The sequence below is a fragment of the Echiichthys vipera genome (assembly GCF_963691815.1).
Source record: "Echiichthys vipera genome assembly, chromosome: 14".
NCBI lineage: Eukaryota > Metazoa > Chordata > Actinopteri > Perciformes > Trachinidae > Echiichthys > Echiichthys vipera.
Genome location: NC_139839.1, coordinates 1,085,645 through 1,098,666, shown reverse-complemented (window position 1 = coordinate 1,098,666; position 13,022 = coordinate 1,085,645).

Here is a 13,022-nt window from a genome sequence, read left to right as displayed (position 1 = left end):
TAAGATCATACTAATGATATTAATGCACTTTTAAACATCCAAACAGTTATATAAAGTGGTCTATGAAGGTCTCTCTTTAGACATTATGGACATGTTTAAATAGCAGTTAAAGACTCACCTGAAGACTTATCACTAATATTTTCATTTTTATTGATCTATAAAAAGGTGCACTATAAATAAACTCTTCATAAAGTTCCCTCTGTAATTATAAAGACTGAGTTTTTACCACCATATAAACCACAAATGTAGGTCATCGTAGGACTCATACGGCAAGACGACCACAGCAACCGCTTTTGACCACCTTGCAGGTATAAACACCGTAACAACCCTTTAAAATGTTTGTTTTTCTAATACTCAGAGACGCACATTTCATCATCGCAACATATCTTCTAATTGATATTCTTCTTATTTAAAAAAAAAGCAGCCGGGAGATTATTAATATTAGGATATTGCTCAACACAGGAAACAATGTTTAAATGACAGCGTTCAGGGCGGAACAAAGGTCACACACTGGACTTCCTGTGGTAAAGTGAGCCGGCGTCTGCTGTTTCCATCACTGTCTGAAGACTCACCTTAATTAACAGCTGCCACAGAGAAGCCTCCTGGAGAGGGTCACCCAGCTGTCCAGGCCCGTCTCACACGATGAGCCTACAGCTGCGGACACAGCACAGGTATTAGACACGCAGACGGACCGCTCGTGGTTACAGGACACTTACAGCCTCCTACAGGTTCACCAGAGGGAGCTTGAGAACATAACGTATGTGGAGCACGTGTGATCATTTTACAGATTATCATTACTAAAAGCACCCACCACTTGAATCAATATGGAATTCATTTGATGGAAGTGAAAAGCATTATTGGACGTTATACTGAGGACAGCTGTGATTGAAACTGTCTTGGAGGTGGATTCGTAGTAGTCTCCAGGGGTGAAAGCACTCTTTGTTTTTTCTTTAATTTAATTTATTCATTTCACTTGGATATTTCTCACATCCCCTTTTATAGATATATAAAAAATCATCATAGGCTATAAGTTTGCTTTAGAAGAAGGGGTTAAAACATCTATAAAGTCAAATATAGCCGAACAATTCAACACGAAAATATGTAGAAAAAATGAAATACAATTTAAAAAAAACGCTCCTGCTTTAATCACGACGGCCACTAGAGGCTGCCGCCCAGCAAATGTGAATGCGAGCCGTCATAAGCTGCACAATTAAACTGTGTAGCGTTTAAAAATATATATATGAAGAGCTCTTTTCCAAAACGAAAATGAGTTTGTCACTTTGCTGTAAACAGAACCTTTTCACTGCTTCATCAGTGTTTCTGCCAAATCTCTATATTTCCCTGTTTAAAATGGTCTAAAGATGCAGTTCCTTTCCAAACCGCGACCAGCGCCAAACCTATTTTTAGCCTAAAATGCGATACGTCCTCTCGACCAATCAGAACTCAGTGAGCTTTCTATGCGATCCAACATGGCGGCACTCTGAAGCGGGAGAGTTTTTTGTGTCGTCCGTCCGTTCAACATGTTCAGACTGAGTGAAAGTGAAAAAACGACTAAAAACAGATGAAAAACACCACAAAAATGTGACAAAATTACTAAAAACAGATGAAAAACACCACAAAAATGTGACAAAATTACTAAAAACAGATGAAAAACACCACAAAAATGTGACAAAATTACTAAAAACAGATTAAAAACACCACAAAAATGTGACAAAATTACTAAAAACAGATGCAAAACACCACAAAAATGTGACAAAATTACTAAAAACAGATGAAAAACACCACAAAAATGTGACAAAATTACTAAAAACAGATGAAAAACACCACAAAAATGTGACAAAATTACTAAAAACAGATGAAAAACACCACAAAAATGTGACAAAATTACTAAAAACAGATGAAAAACACCACAAAAATGTGACAAAATTACTAAAAACAGATGAAAAACACCACAAAAATGTGACAAAATTACTAAAAACAGATGAAAAACACCACAAAAATGTTACAAAATTACTAAAAACAGATGAAAAACACCACAAAAATGTGACAAAACTACTAAAAACAGATGCAAAACACCACAAAAATGTGACAAAATTACTAAAAACAGGTGAAAAACACCACAAAAATGTGACAAAATTACTAAAAACGATTAAAAACACCACAAAAAGTGAAAAAATGACTATAAACTGATTAAAACTCTCGACCAATCAGAATCCAGTGAGCGGTCAATGCGATCCAACATGGCGGCGCTCTGAAGCGGGAGAGTTTTTTGTGTCGTCCGTCCGTTCAACACGTTCAGACTGAGCCGTAAATAAAGATAAACCGATATGAACCAAATGTTTGGGTAAAAAGGTAAAAAATGTCATTTTCCTGAAAACTATTGAAATGGATTCATAGCGTTTTGGAAAAGAGCTCCTCATATATAACTTTTTCGGGCAACCTTAGTTTCACGTACGCCCTTTCGGGGCTTCCATAGTTTTATCTCATAATTTCAACTTTTTATCTCATAATTTTGAAGTTGTATCTCACTTTTTACTACTTTTTATCTCAATTTCGACTTGTTGTCTCGATTATGACTATTTACGATAGACTGACGTCCTGTCCAGGGTGGACCCCGCCTCACGCCCGTAGTCAGCTGGGATCGGCTCCGGCCCCCTGCGACCCCGACAGGGACGAGGATGGAGATGAAGATGAATCTCTATATACACACATACTGTCTATCAGCGATGTATTTCTGTCAGTGGCAGAAACTGGCTCTTCCATAAGCAGCTACATGAATCATGACTATCAGCCTTTGTCAGCTCAGAATGAACCTCAGAGGAGCTCCGTGCTGAAAGGAGGACAGCAGCAGCTGCACACACGTGTGTAAAAGTGTATCTTGCACCTCAAATCAGGGAATATTTGGATTGGATTTGAGCCAAATACTCTCTCCACTCCGGAGGAAACCATCTCTCACATGAAATCGATCCGCCCTCGCACTAATACATCGTGATTCTAACCAGGCTTCTCCTTCTGTAGAACTGTTTTCCCTCAACCGCCGGCCCACACATTCGCTCCTCTGTTAGCTTTGTCTGGGTGTTTAACACTAGCAGTGATGCTTGAAGCACTCTTTCTCTGGAACCAACGACACTTGCATTAACCACAAATGCACTCTTGGTTTGCAATGTAACACTTCAAAAACCGTAAACACTGGTCTCTACACTGCCAGGCTTTTTAGCTCATGTCCACACGGATAACTGTGGACACACTTTGAGGTCATGAGTTAATTTACAAACCAGAGCTTGAGCTCAATAAAGAGTGTAAACAGGTAAACAATGACAAAAACGAGAGGTTTTAAATAGTTATGTAGTGGTTATGTGCTCATCTCTGCGGTCAACACAGTCTCACACCCAACACGACACTGTGTTGTGGAATGAGTTGAAAGCCCTCTGCGTCGGGTTTGTACGTTTAAGGAGACCTTTTTAGTCAGTAACTAACGCCAAAGGCCCCTGACCAGGCGTCAGTTTTTGACGTGTTGGGTGTGAGACTGTGTTGCTGTGGTCGATATTTTTCCATCGCGGTTGAAGTGATGAGCAGGCGACTACTTGCTGTCTCTCGTTTCTGTGATCAGCTGTTTCTTGCTTTTGAAACTGGGTCGCACAACAGTTCACGTCATCGACACCACCGCCCAATGTGCCGGCGAGCCGCAAAACTCCACTTACATGGAACTCGAGCCGCCGATATGTGTAGGGTCCAGGCCGGCACATAGGGGGGCTAAATCAGGGTCAGTTCAACTGAACTCCAGTGTATTCGGTAATCGACTTGTACGGACGACCTGTCAACTGGGACCTACTGGTAAGGCACAGACTTGTAAAACATTCATTCATTCATCTTCAGCCTCTTGTCCCTGTCGGGGTCGTGGGGGGCTGGAGCCGATCCCAGCTGACATCAGGCGTGAGGCGGGTCCACCCTGGACAGGACGCCAGTCTATCACAGGACACATAGAGACGAACAGAGACAGACAACCATTCACACCTACGGGTGATTTAGAGTCATCAATGAACCCAACACCTGCACGTCTTTGGACTGTGGGAGGAAACCGGAGAACCCGGAGGAAACCCACGCAGACAAGGGGAGAACATGGGCCCCAGCCGGGATTCAAACCCTCTCGCTGTGAGACGACAGTGCTAATCACCACACCACGTATCTCTGCTCTCTGTCTCTGCTTTGGCCGCCTGCACTTGTGTAGAAGCTGTCTGTGGACTTGGAGCCCCTTCAGAAGGTCCTGGAGTCCCTGACCAGCGCCATCGCTTTCAAGAAGACCGGCAAGCTGGAGGACACCTGTGTCGCAGTCTTTTTAAATAAACTCCTGGTTTTCTAACTATATTGTTGGTGCTTCATATTATGTGTAGGGACTCTTCTCATGCTACTGCAGAGGTTTGGTGTTATTTTGAGCAGTAGTAATGGTTAAAAATGACATTTTGGATGCGTCGAGCGCACCGCCCCGAGTTAGCCCTTTGAGGCTGTTAGCGTCTCCCCGGGCGTTCTCTTTACATGGTTGATCGATGAAAGAAAACTGTCTCCGTGGCTTATTTGATGTATTTTCCTGCCGAAAAAGACCATGAGGTTAATTTTTGCCGGACTTACCCTTTAACAATTTTTTTCAAGAACTTACTTTTGCATGAGATGCGTTATGTTTTATGGTTATAGTTTTGCAAAAATAGCCGATCGTTTCAAACAAAGCGCCTGAGAAATCAGAAAAAAAAAAACATCAGTAGCTCACGGTAAACCCACTGGCTCACTCCACCTCGGCCTGAAGCAGACCCCGTTACTAAAGAAGTGACCCCGTTACTAAAGAAGTGACGCGGTTACCGAAGAATCCAGAGTGGATCCATCTGAAAACACAGTTCCCGGGTGTTGTGTAGCAGTAGATAAGAAGCCCCTTTTATCTAACCGTCTCTCTGACCGACTGACTCAGGATTTGCTGTTCTTGAATCTCATTACTCAGCTAATGTTCTGCTTCTTTGCAGTTTTCTCCCCATTTCCTCTTCAGTTTGGGCTGCCTGAGTATTCCCCAGTCATTTCACTGCTGTCCTGTGGAGGGTGCGGACAGGCATGCGCTGCATCCATGACAGATGGCCTGGCCAGCCTCTTCACCTGCCACAGAGGAGAGGAGCTGCCCCATAACATGCCGGAAATTCATGCTACGCCCTCAAAAACACCCCCCCCCCCTTCTCTGTGCAGGCGCCCCAACAAACCACACGCTCTCATAACTCAACTTTGACTGGAAAGCTCCCGAACGTCCAGAAGTTTCAGTCAATCTCCTCTTAAATCCCCTTCTCTGCTCCATTTCCTTTCCCGCCTTTTAAAATTACTTTAACTATTGAAACAAACATCCGATCTAGTTCTGATTTTTTAATTATACGTGTGTTTCATTGAATCCTTCTTTATTTGGCTGTAAAGCACTTTGTAACATTAAATGCTAAGAGGTTAAAGTACCAAAAGCAAAAGTACTCATTATGCAGAATGGCCCATTTCACATTCACACACACATATACATACACACACATATACATACATATATATATAAATAATTGGATGTATTGGAGTAGAAATATAAAGTAGCATAACATGGAAACACTCAGTAAAGTAACTCAAAATTGTACTCAAGTACATTTCAGCACTGTTCATAGTTTAAGTAGATGTAGCCTTCTATAGTATCATTATTATCAGTACTATTAATGCACCTATGTTTAAAACTACACAAAATATAAATGAAATATACAGAGAACAAATGTAAACAGCAGTAGTATGTTTGTAGAACCATTAGCTTTCAAAGCAAAAGTCAATATTCATTATTTTATGGCAGTAAATATTCCTCACCATGGATGGATGACTTAACGGGCCTACGGAGCACAGAGACAAAAACAACAAAGAAACATGAAATTACTAAAAATAGATGTTAAATGACCACAGCGAGAAACTAAATTTGAGAAGAAACATAAAATGTCTAAAATAGATGCAAAACCACCACGAAAAAGTGCAAAATGACTAAAAATAGATGCAATACCAGCACAAAAAGATACAAAATGACTAAAAATAGATGCAAAACCACCACACAAAGATGCAAAGTGACTAAAAATAGATGCAAAACCACCACACAAAGATGCAAAATGACTAAAAATAGATGCAAAACCACCACACAAAGATGCAAAATGACTAAAAATAGATGCAAAACCACCACACAAAGATGCAAAATGACTAAAAATAGTTGCAATACCACCACACAAAGATGCAAAATGACTAAAAACAGACGCAAAACCACCACAAAAAGATGCAAAATGACTAAAAACAGACGCAAAACCACCACACAAAGATGCAAAATGACTAAAAATAGATGCAAAACCACCACAAAAAGATGCAAAATGACTAAAAATAGATGCAATACCACCACACAAAGATGCAAAATGACTAAAAATAGATGCAAAACAATCAAAAAAACATACCAAACAATTGAAATGGAAGTAAAATGAACACAAAGAGATGCAAAACCACCAAAAGTCGACTCTTTAAATTTGGATGTCTTGTTCCTACGTAGACAGAGCGGGGGGCCTCTGACGACATGTCTGCGCCCAGGGGCCCATTGTCTCAGGATACGTCCGTGCTCGACACGCTGGCGTTTTAAAAATTCTACGTGTAGCACTAAAGTCAGAAACAGCATCGGAGTCATAGTGAACGGGGCGTGACGAGATATTGCGGTAAAAATCTATATTGGTCTCTGGCTCACAGACGTGCAGCTCGGGCCACACAAACACGGCCGGCCCTTTGAAATGAAGTCTGTTTTATGTAAGAGTGGAAAGAAAAGTCAGAAGCTCGTGTGAAAAAGTCTTTGAAGTGGGGAGAAATCCCAAACCCCATCTGAAATCCCTCTCTTCCCCCACAGCTGTAACGGCGAGGAGAGGCAGAAAGACGATTCTCTTCTGCCAAATCTTTATTCCACTGTATTTTTTTAATCCTCTCCCCTCACCTTCTTCTCACTGCTTCTTCTTCTTCTTCTTCTTTATTCCGGTCATGTTGAGTGCTGTCATGTGGCTGGAAAGCAAACAAAAGAGAGGCAGACAGAGGGGACGGGAGGAGAAAGAAGAAAAACAGAGGATTTAATGGTCAATTAAAGTAAATGCATGTTGTAAATGTAACCAGACCTGACAGGAGACAGGTGTCAGAGGAGATGATACTCACTTTCCTGTCCAGGCAGCTGAGTGAGAGGCAACGGCAGCACAATGGATCCAGTAAATGCACATGATCCAGACAGGGACAGCTCAGTGAAGATCCATAAGCCTCCAGGTTAGGCCGGTGCCGGTGCAGGTGCAGGTTCAGGTGCAGGTTCAGATGGCTGCAAAAGCAAGGCACACACAGAACAACCTGGCAGGGAATGAGTGCAAAGGGCTGACAAGGGGAAAGTGGAAACAGGTGAGCAGGTGAGTGGGAGAGTCAGGTGACCGGGCCAGGTAAAGTCTGAGGGCATCTGGTGGATGGATGTAGAACGATCACACAGAAGCCGTGACCCAGAAATCGTGCTACATAGATTTTTAGATTCGGTTGCTATGGTTACAGAGACAAATACTACATCTACAAGCTATGGAAACAATGAACGTTAACGCGACATCTTTAATGCTTTTAAGTGAACTTACACTTCAATTCAATTCAATTTTATTTACAGTGTCAAATCATAACATCAGTTATCTCAGGACACTTTACAGAGTAGGTAAAGACCACACTCTATGACTTGTTTATGATTTACAGAGACCCAACAATTCCCCCGTAGAGTACGGTGGCGTTGAAAACCTTCACTATAACAGACAGGAACGACAGACAGACCCAGCTCTGTGGAGGACGCACATCTGTCTGCACCGTCAGCCTTAGGAAACTCACAATAAGAGTATAAGCTTTAATTTCCCTTAAACCTCACGCTCATTTTATTTTGTATAATTATTCACCACATTTAAATGGACTTATAAAGCGCCTTTCTAGTCTTCTGACTACTCAAGGCACTTTCACAGTGTCTGTCACATTCACACAGACAGCGGTGGACATCTACAGACCATCTAATCTAATCTAACCATTCACACCACTTTTACACACCCATGTGCAGCACAGGGAGCAATTCGGGGTTCAGTGTCTTGCCTAAAGACATTTCAACATGTAGACCGGGATCGAACCACCAATATCTCAAATGGAGGACGACCCACTCTTCCTCTGAGCCACAGTCACCCACACTTTGGTCAAAGTATGATGAGATTGTTATTCAGGACTAACTTACACTTGCATCTTTATTGTCACTTTGTTTATTTGACCATTTGTTTCGTTTCTGTCTTTTTGTGTGTTTGGCTTCTTGTTGTTTTATTTTCTCAATGCTTCGTCCGTCTGTGTGTGAGTCTGATGTCCTCTTCTGATGTGTACGTTAACAGTTTGACATAAAAGAGGAATAAAGGGAAGTGATATACGTATACGAGAGGCGTGACACACAGCTGGAGTATACAAACCATGGCAGCTGTTCCACATGTTGTATTTTAGTTCACGCTGCTTTAAAATGCGGCTCCGAAGCGTGGATGTCTCATTTTTGTTAAACGCAGGGGAGTCATTGCCTTGACTCCCCGGCTCACGTCTCAGGTGGGAGGGACTACGATGTGAGGAGAGAAGGAGAGGAAAAGAAACAAGGATGTACGAACTGGAAAGTGAGAAGAGGAGTTTGTGACAGAACATTTCCCATGATACATTTTGATGCATATTTATAGTCTTGGACCCTCCCAGCCTGAGCTTTTCTGGTAAAATCAAGTTCCTCTTTAACATGATGACCATTCAGTTCATATCTTACAATAAAGATGACAGTCTGAACGGCTTTTGTGTTTAATTTGATCACTGTGAAAGTCAGAGATTCATCAACCATGAGTCTTTCTTAAAGGGGCATTGTGTAGCGTTTTAAGTGATTTATTTATATCAAATCAACATTTCCATTCATAAATAAGTTCTTATTAGTGCACAATTACCTCTGTCAACAACCGGACTCATCCTCGTGACTCAATCATTTCTCATCTGTACAGTATTTACATAGGACGGTTAAGCTCTGTAGAGGCTTCAATGTCCTTCCTGTCTATTTAAAACTACAGACGGCTGAGAGAAGCAAAATGATGAGAGAAATTTAAAATGACTAAAAATAGATGCAAAACCAGCACAAAAAGATGCAAAATGACTTAAATTAGATGCAAAACCACCACAAAAAGATGCAAAATGACTAAAATAGATGTAATAGATACAAAACCACAACAAAAAGATGAAAAATCACTTAAATTAGATGCAAAACCACCACAAAAAGATGCAAAGTGTCTAAAAATAGATGCAAAACCACCACAAAAAGATGCAAAATGACTAAAAATAGATGCAAAACCAGCACAAAAAGATACAAAATGACTAAAAATAGATGCAAAACCACCAGAAAAATATGCAAAGTGACTAAAAATAGATGCAAAACCACCCCAAAAAGATGCAAAATGACTAAAATTAGATGCAAAACCACCACAAAAAGATGCAAAATGAATAAAATAAATATAATAGATGCAGAACCACCCGGAAAGACCTGCAAATTCAGAAAACGAGGGCAAACTGCTTCCCGGCACATAGCGCCTACCGTGGTTGCAACCAGGTCACAACGCACGTTTGAAAAAGCGAGGCGCTAGAGAGCCCTATTCATTTGAATGCAATATACATGTGTATCACGAGATGGGAGAAACCCCTACACAGTGCTCCTTTCAAACACTCCTCAGGAGGGGATTTCATGTATGTGCGGCGTATCATGTTCATGACCACGACACAGCTGAACCTGCCGTGGCTTTGAGCGGTTCAAAGTGTAGAAAATAAATGAGACCTGGGCTCTTATGTAGGCCAACATGGGCGCGATCATCCATCATGGCAGAGAGAAATCTTTGAAGTAGTCGAAGGACATTGTACTCAAGTTCATTGCCATCATCATCCACGTCTGTGTACCCTGAAGCCCACACACACACTGGCTGCTCTGCTCACACAGATTGGGGGGCAGAGTGTTTCACCACAGGGATGCCAGACGAAGTCAAGGGCCGATGGTTTGAACAGACTCTGAGAGAGGAAGGGCTGGGAATGTAAGAGAGGACGCCATTCACCCCAAAAAGCAAAGGGGCTTCATGGTCTTCTGTTTGAGAAACAGGGTTTTAATAACTTGTTTATGAAAAAACAACATCTTAAAGAAAATGACAGCAATCACACTAACAAGCCTCCAAATGGCAACAGCACTCGACACCATTGGACAGATCCTTTCGTGTGTGTTCATTAGTTTTACTGCCTAAACACAAGAGGCTGCATTGGTCCAGTCTGAGCTGCAGCTCCAGGAGCATGTTAGTATTAAAGCGATAGTTCAGCTCTTTTGAAGAGGGGTGGTACGAGGCATAGTCAGTCAGTGAGTTTAAAACCAGCTCAAGGGCATACTCCGGTTTCTCTAACACCATGTAAACAACATACCCTGGGTAACTTGGAGCTCTCATACCCCACTTAACAGACCAAGATAACTCCTCCAGTTGCCCAATTATTTGTGCGTGTACAGCCTTCCTGGATTACTATCGGGTTTCGCGTCTGCGCATGTGCAAGAGGTAAGAACTCCCCTCTCCCCAATCCGTGGCAGTGGCTTTTGAATTCAATAGAATTAACCAGGAAGCAATGACGCCGGAAGCAATGACGCCGAAAACAACGTAAAAAAAACAACAACATCACAAGCTTTATCTTTAAACCGAGGGAGGACTTTCCCACGGCAAGTCACATCACTACCAAGAAGACCTGTTTCTGTTTTCCTGTCCAAAAGTCGTCCATTTTGCCACCACTTGATTTGACAAAGGTGAACCGGAAGATAAAGGCCTATTTCAACCAGCTGTTTTTTGGCAGAGCGCCACCTACTGTACGGGAGGTCAAGTTACTCCCGTCATTTTCCCATTCAACCCCCTCTCATGTATATGTAGGGAACTTATCAAAACTAATCTGATTATTCCCTTAACCGGGGAGAGACCATTTTCGGGTTACTGATGTGCATGTAAACGCGAGTATGAGTATGTTACGTACAGTAGAAAGAGATTGGCACGCCGCCATTTTGACAAGTCGTTATCTATGCTCTCTCCAAAGCCACCAGACTCCTTTAACAGTCACAATCATTTTACCTCACAGATCATGTGAGTTGCTGGTCTACCGCTGCCTTGAACGATTAGTTTGTTTGTTAGTTTTGTTAGTTCCTTACAACAAAGTCACACGATAACATGAACAAACTATCCCATCACGGCAGTGGTAGATAAGCGACTCCTGTGTTCTGCGAGGTAAAATGATTGTTTCTGTCAAAGGAGTCTGGTGGCTTTGACGAGAGCACAGATGGATACAACGGCTTCAGTTCCCAGTCGTAAAGGGGCTGTGTGCTTCTCTGATCTAGAGGCGTGCAGACGCCATCTACAAAATCTACATCCACAACCCCTTTCAAACAATCCTGAACTATCTCTTTAAACGGGCTGGAGACGATGCAGTGAGTCAGCCTCGCTGACAATTTGTCCTAGTGGCCAATTACAGTGCTGCAACAACAACAACAACAACAAATCCTCTGTGGACATCTGCAAAACTGTTGACGGGACAGATGCAGGACATCTTAAGACACAGTGATTAGTCCTGCATCATATTCAAACACTTTACAGATTGCAGTCCTATGAGAGTCAGAACGTGTGCTTGGTGCATCCTCTTTGTTCTCGCTGCAGTATGAACGGGACCAATGGATACTTTTGGGGAAACCCTCTTTCCTCAGCATCACTTTTGCTGAGGTCGCATTTCCAAATCGTGCAAGCGAAGCTCATCTCGTGGCAGCACAATGCGTCACCCTGGCAGACTGTAAAAAGTTTGGCCAGAGACAGAAGAAGAGATAAAATCTGCCCGTCCAGGCCTCTGATTATACAGTATATCACCATTATGTGTGCTGCTGTAGTGATTACAGCAAAGTGAAAAGACCCTGTGATGTGGTCGCCTCGTCACTGTTGTATTATCACACTGTTCAATTATGTTTTTATTGCTGCGAAGTGGCCGTGATATACAGTAAGAGGTAAAATACAACTCAACCTTATGACAAATGAACCCCACAGGGACTGCATGCAATGAGTTATCCCCTGCAGAAAAAGTTTCCAATGGGACGTGTAATGTAATTGTGCTGCATTATATATGTGTATATATATGAAGACCAACCACAATCAGTTTCAGTGGAATCAATTCTGCCACAACAAGCTGTGACTTCAGTTTCTACCATTTAAAATGAAGTAGTTTGTCATCCTGGTTCCTCGTTTGGTTTAACGTCACAGTGACTGGATCTGTTCTGTTCTGTATTAAACTATATTATCATTAAACTTTAATTTTTCAGATCCACTTTTGCATCTTAAGGAACATGTGGGCACATGAGTCCATCCCAGCATGCAAGGGGGGACATGTGGCAATAATGTGCTTCTGCTTTCAGGACAGAAAATGTCTGTTTCCGAATCCTTAATCTGACCGCGAGCGACTTTGACCCTTTCATGTCGCTCTCAGAAAGAAAGCAAATGAGCTCGTTCCCCGATATGTTGACGTATTCCTTAAATGATTAATAATGTAATAAAAATATAAAGTCAGGGGATATTTCCACGTACGGCAGAACAGAACACACAAAAGGGTTTACAGTCTCTCAAATATAAACTACTATAACGGCGCAGTCCTGGATGTCTTATTAATGTAATCAGAGAAGAATGGGTTTGAAGTGTGCTGACTGCCGGTGATTAAGAGCAGCCCTGACCAAATTTTGATTCACTACATTTGGGAACAATTGGCCACCTGGGTCCCTCGGACTGCTTAAACCAAACGCCGTATTGTGTCTCTGTGGAGTCTTGGCCCCGCCTCGTCCCTCCCTCCCTCTGCGCCCTCAACGAGACACTGATGTGTCTGAGCCGAGGTGTGCCAGAGTGATTCAT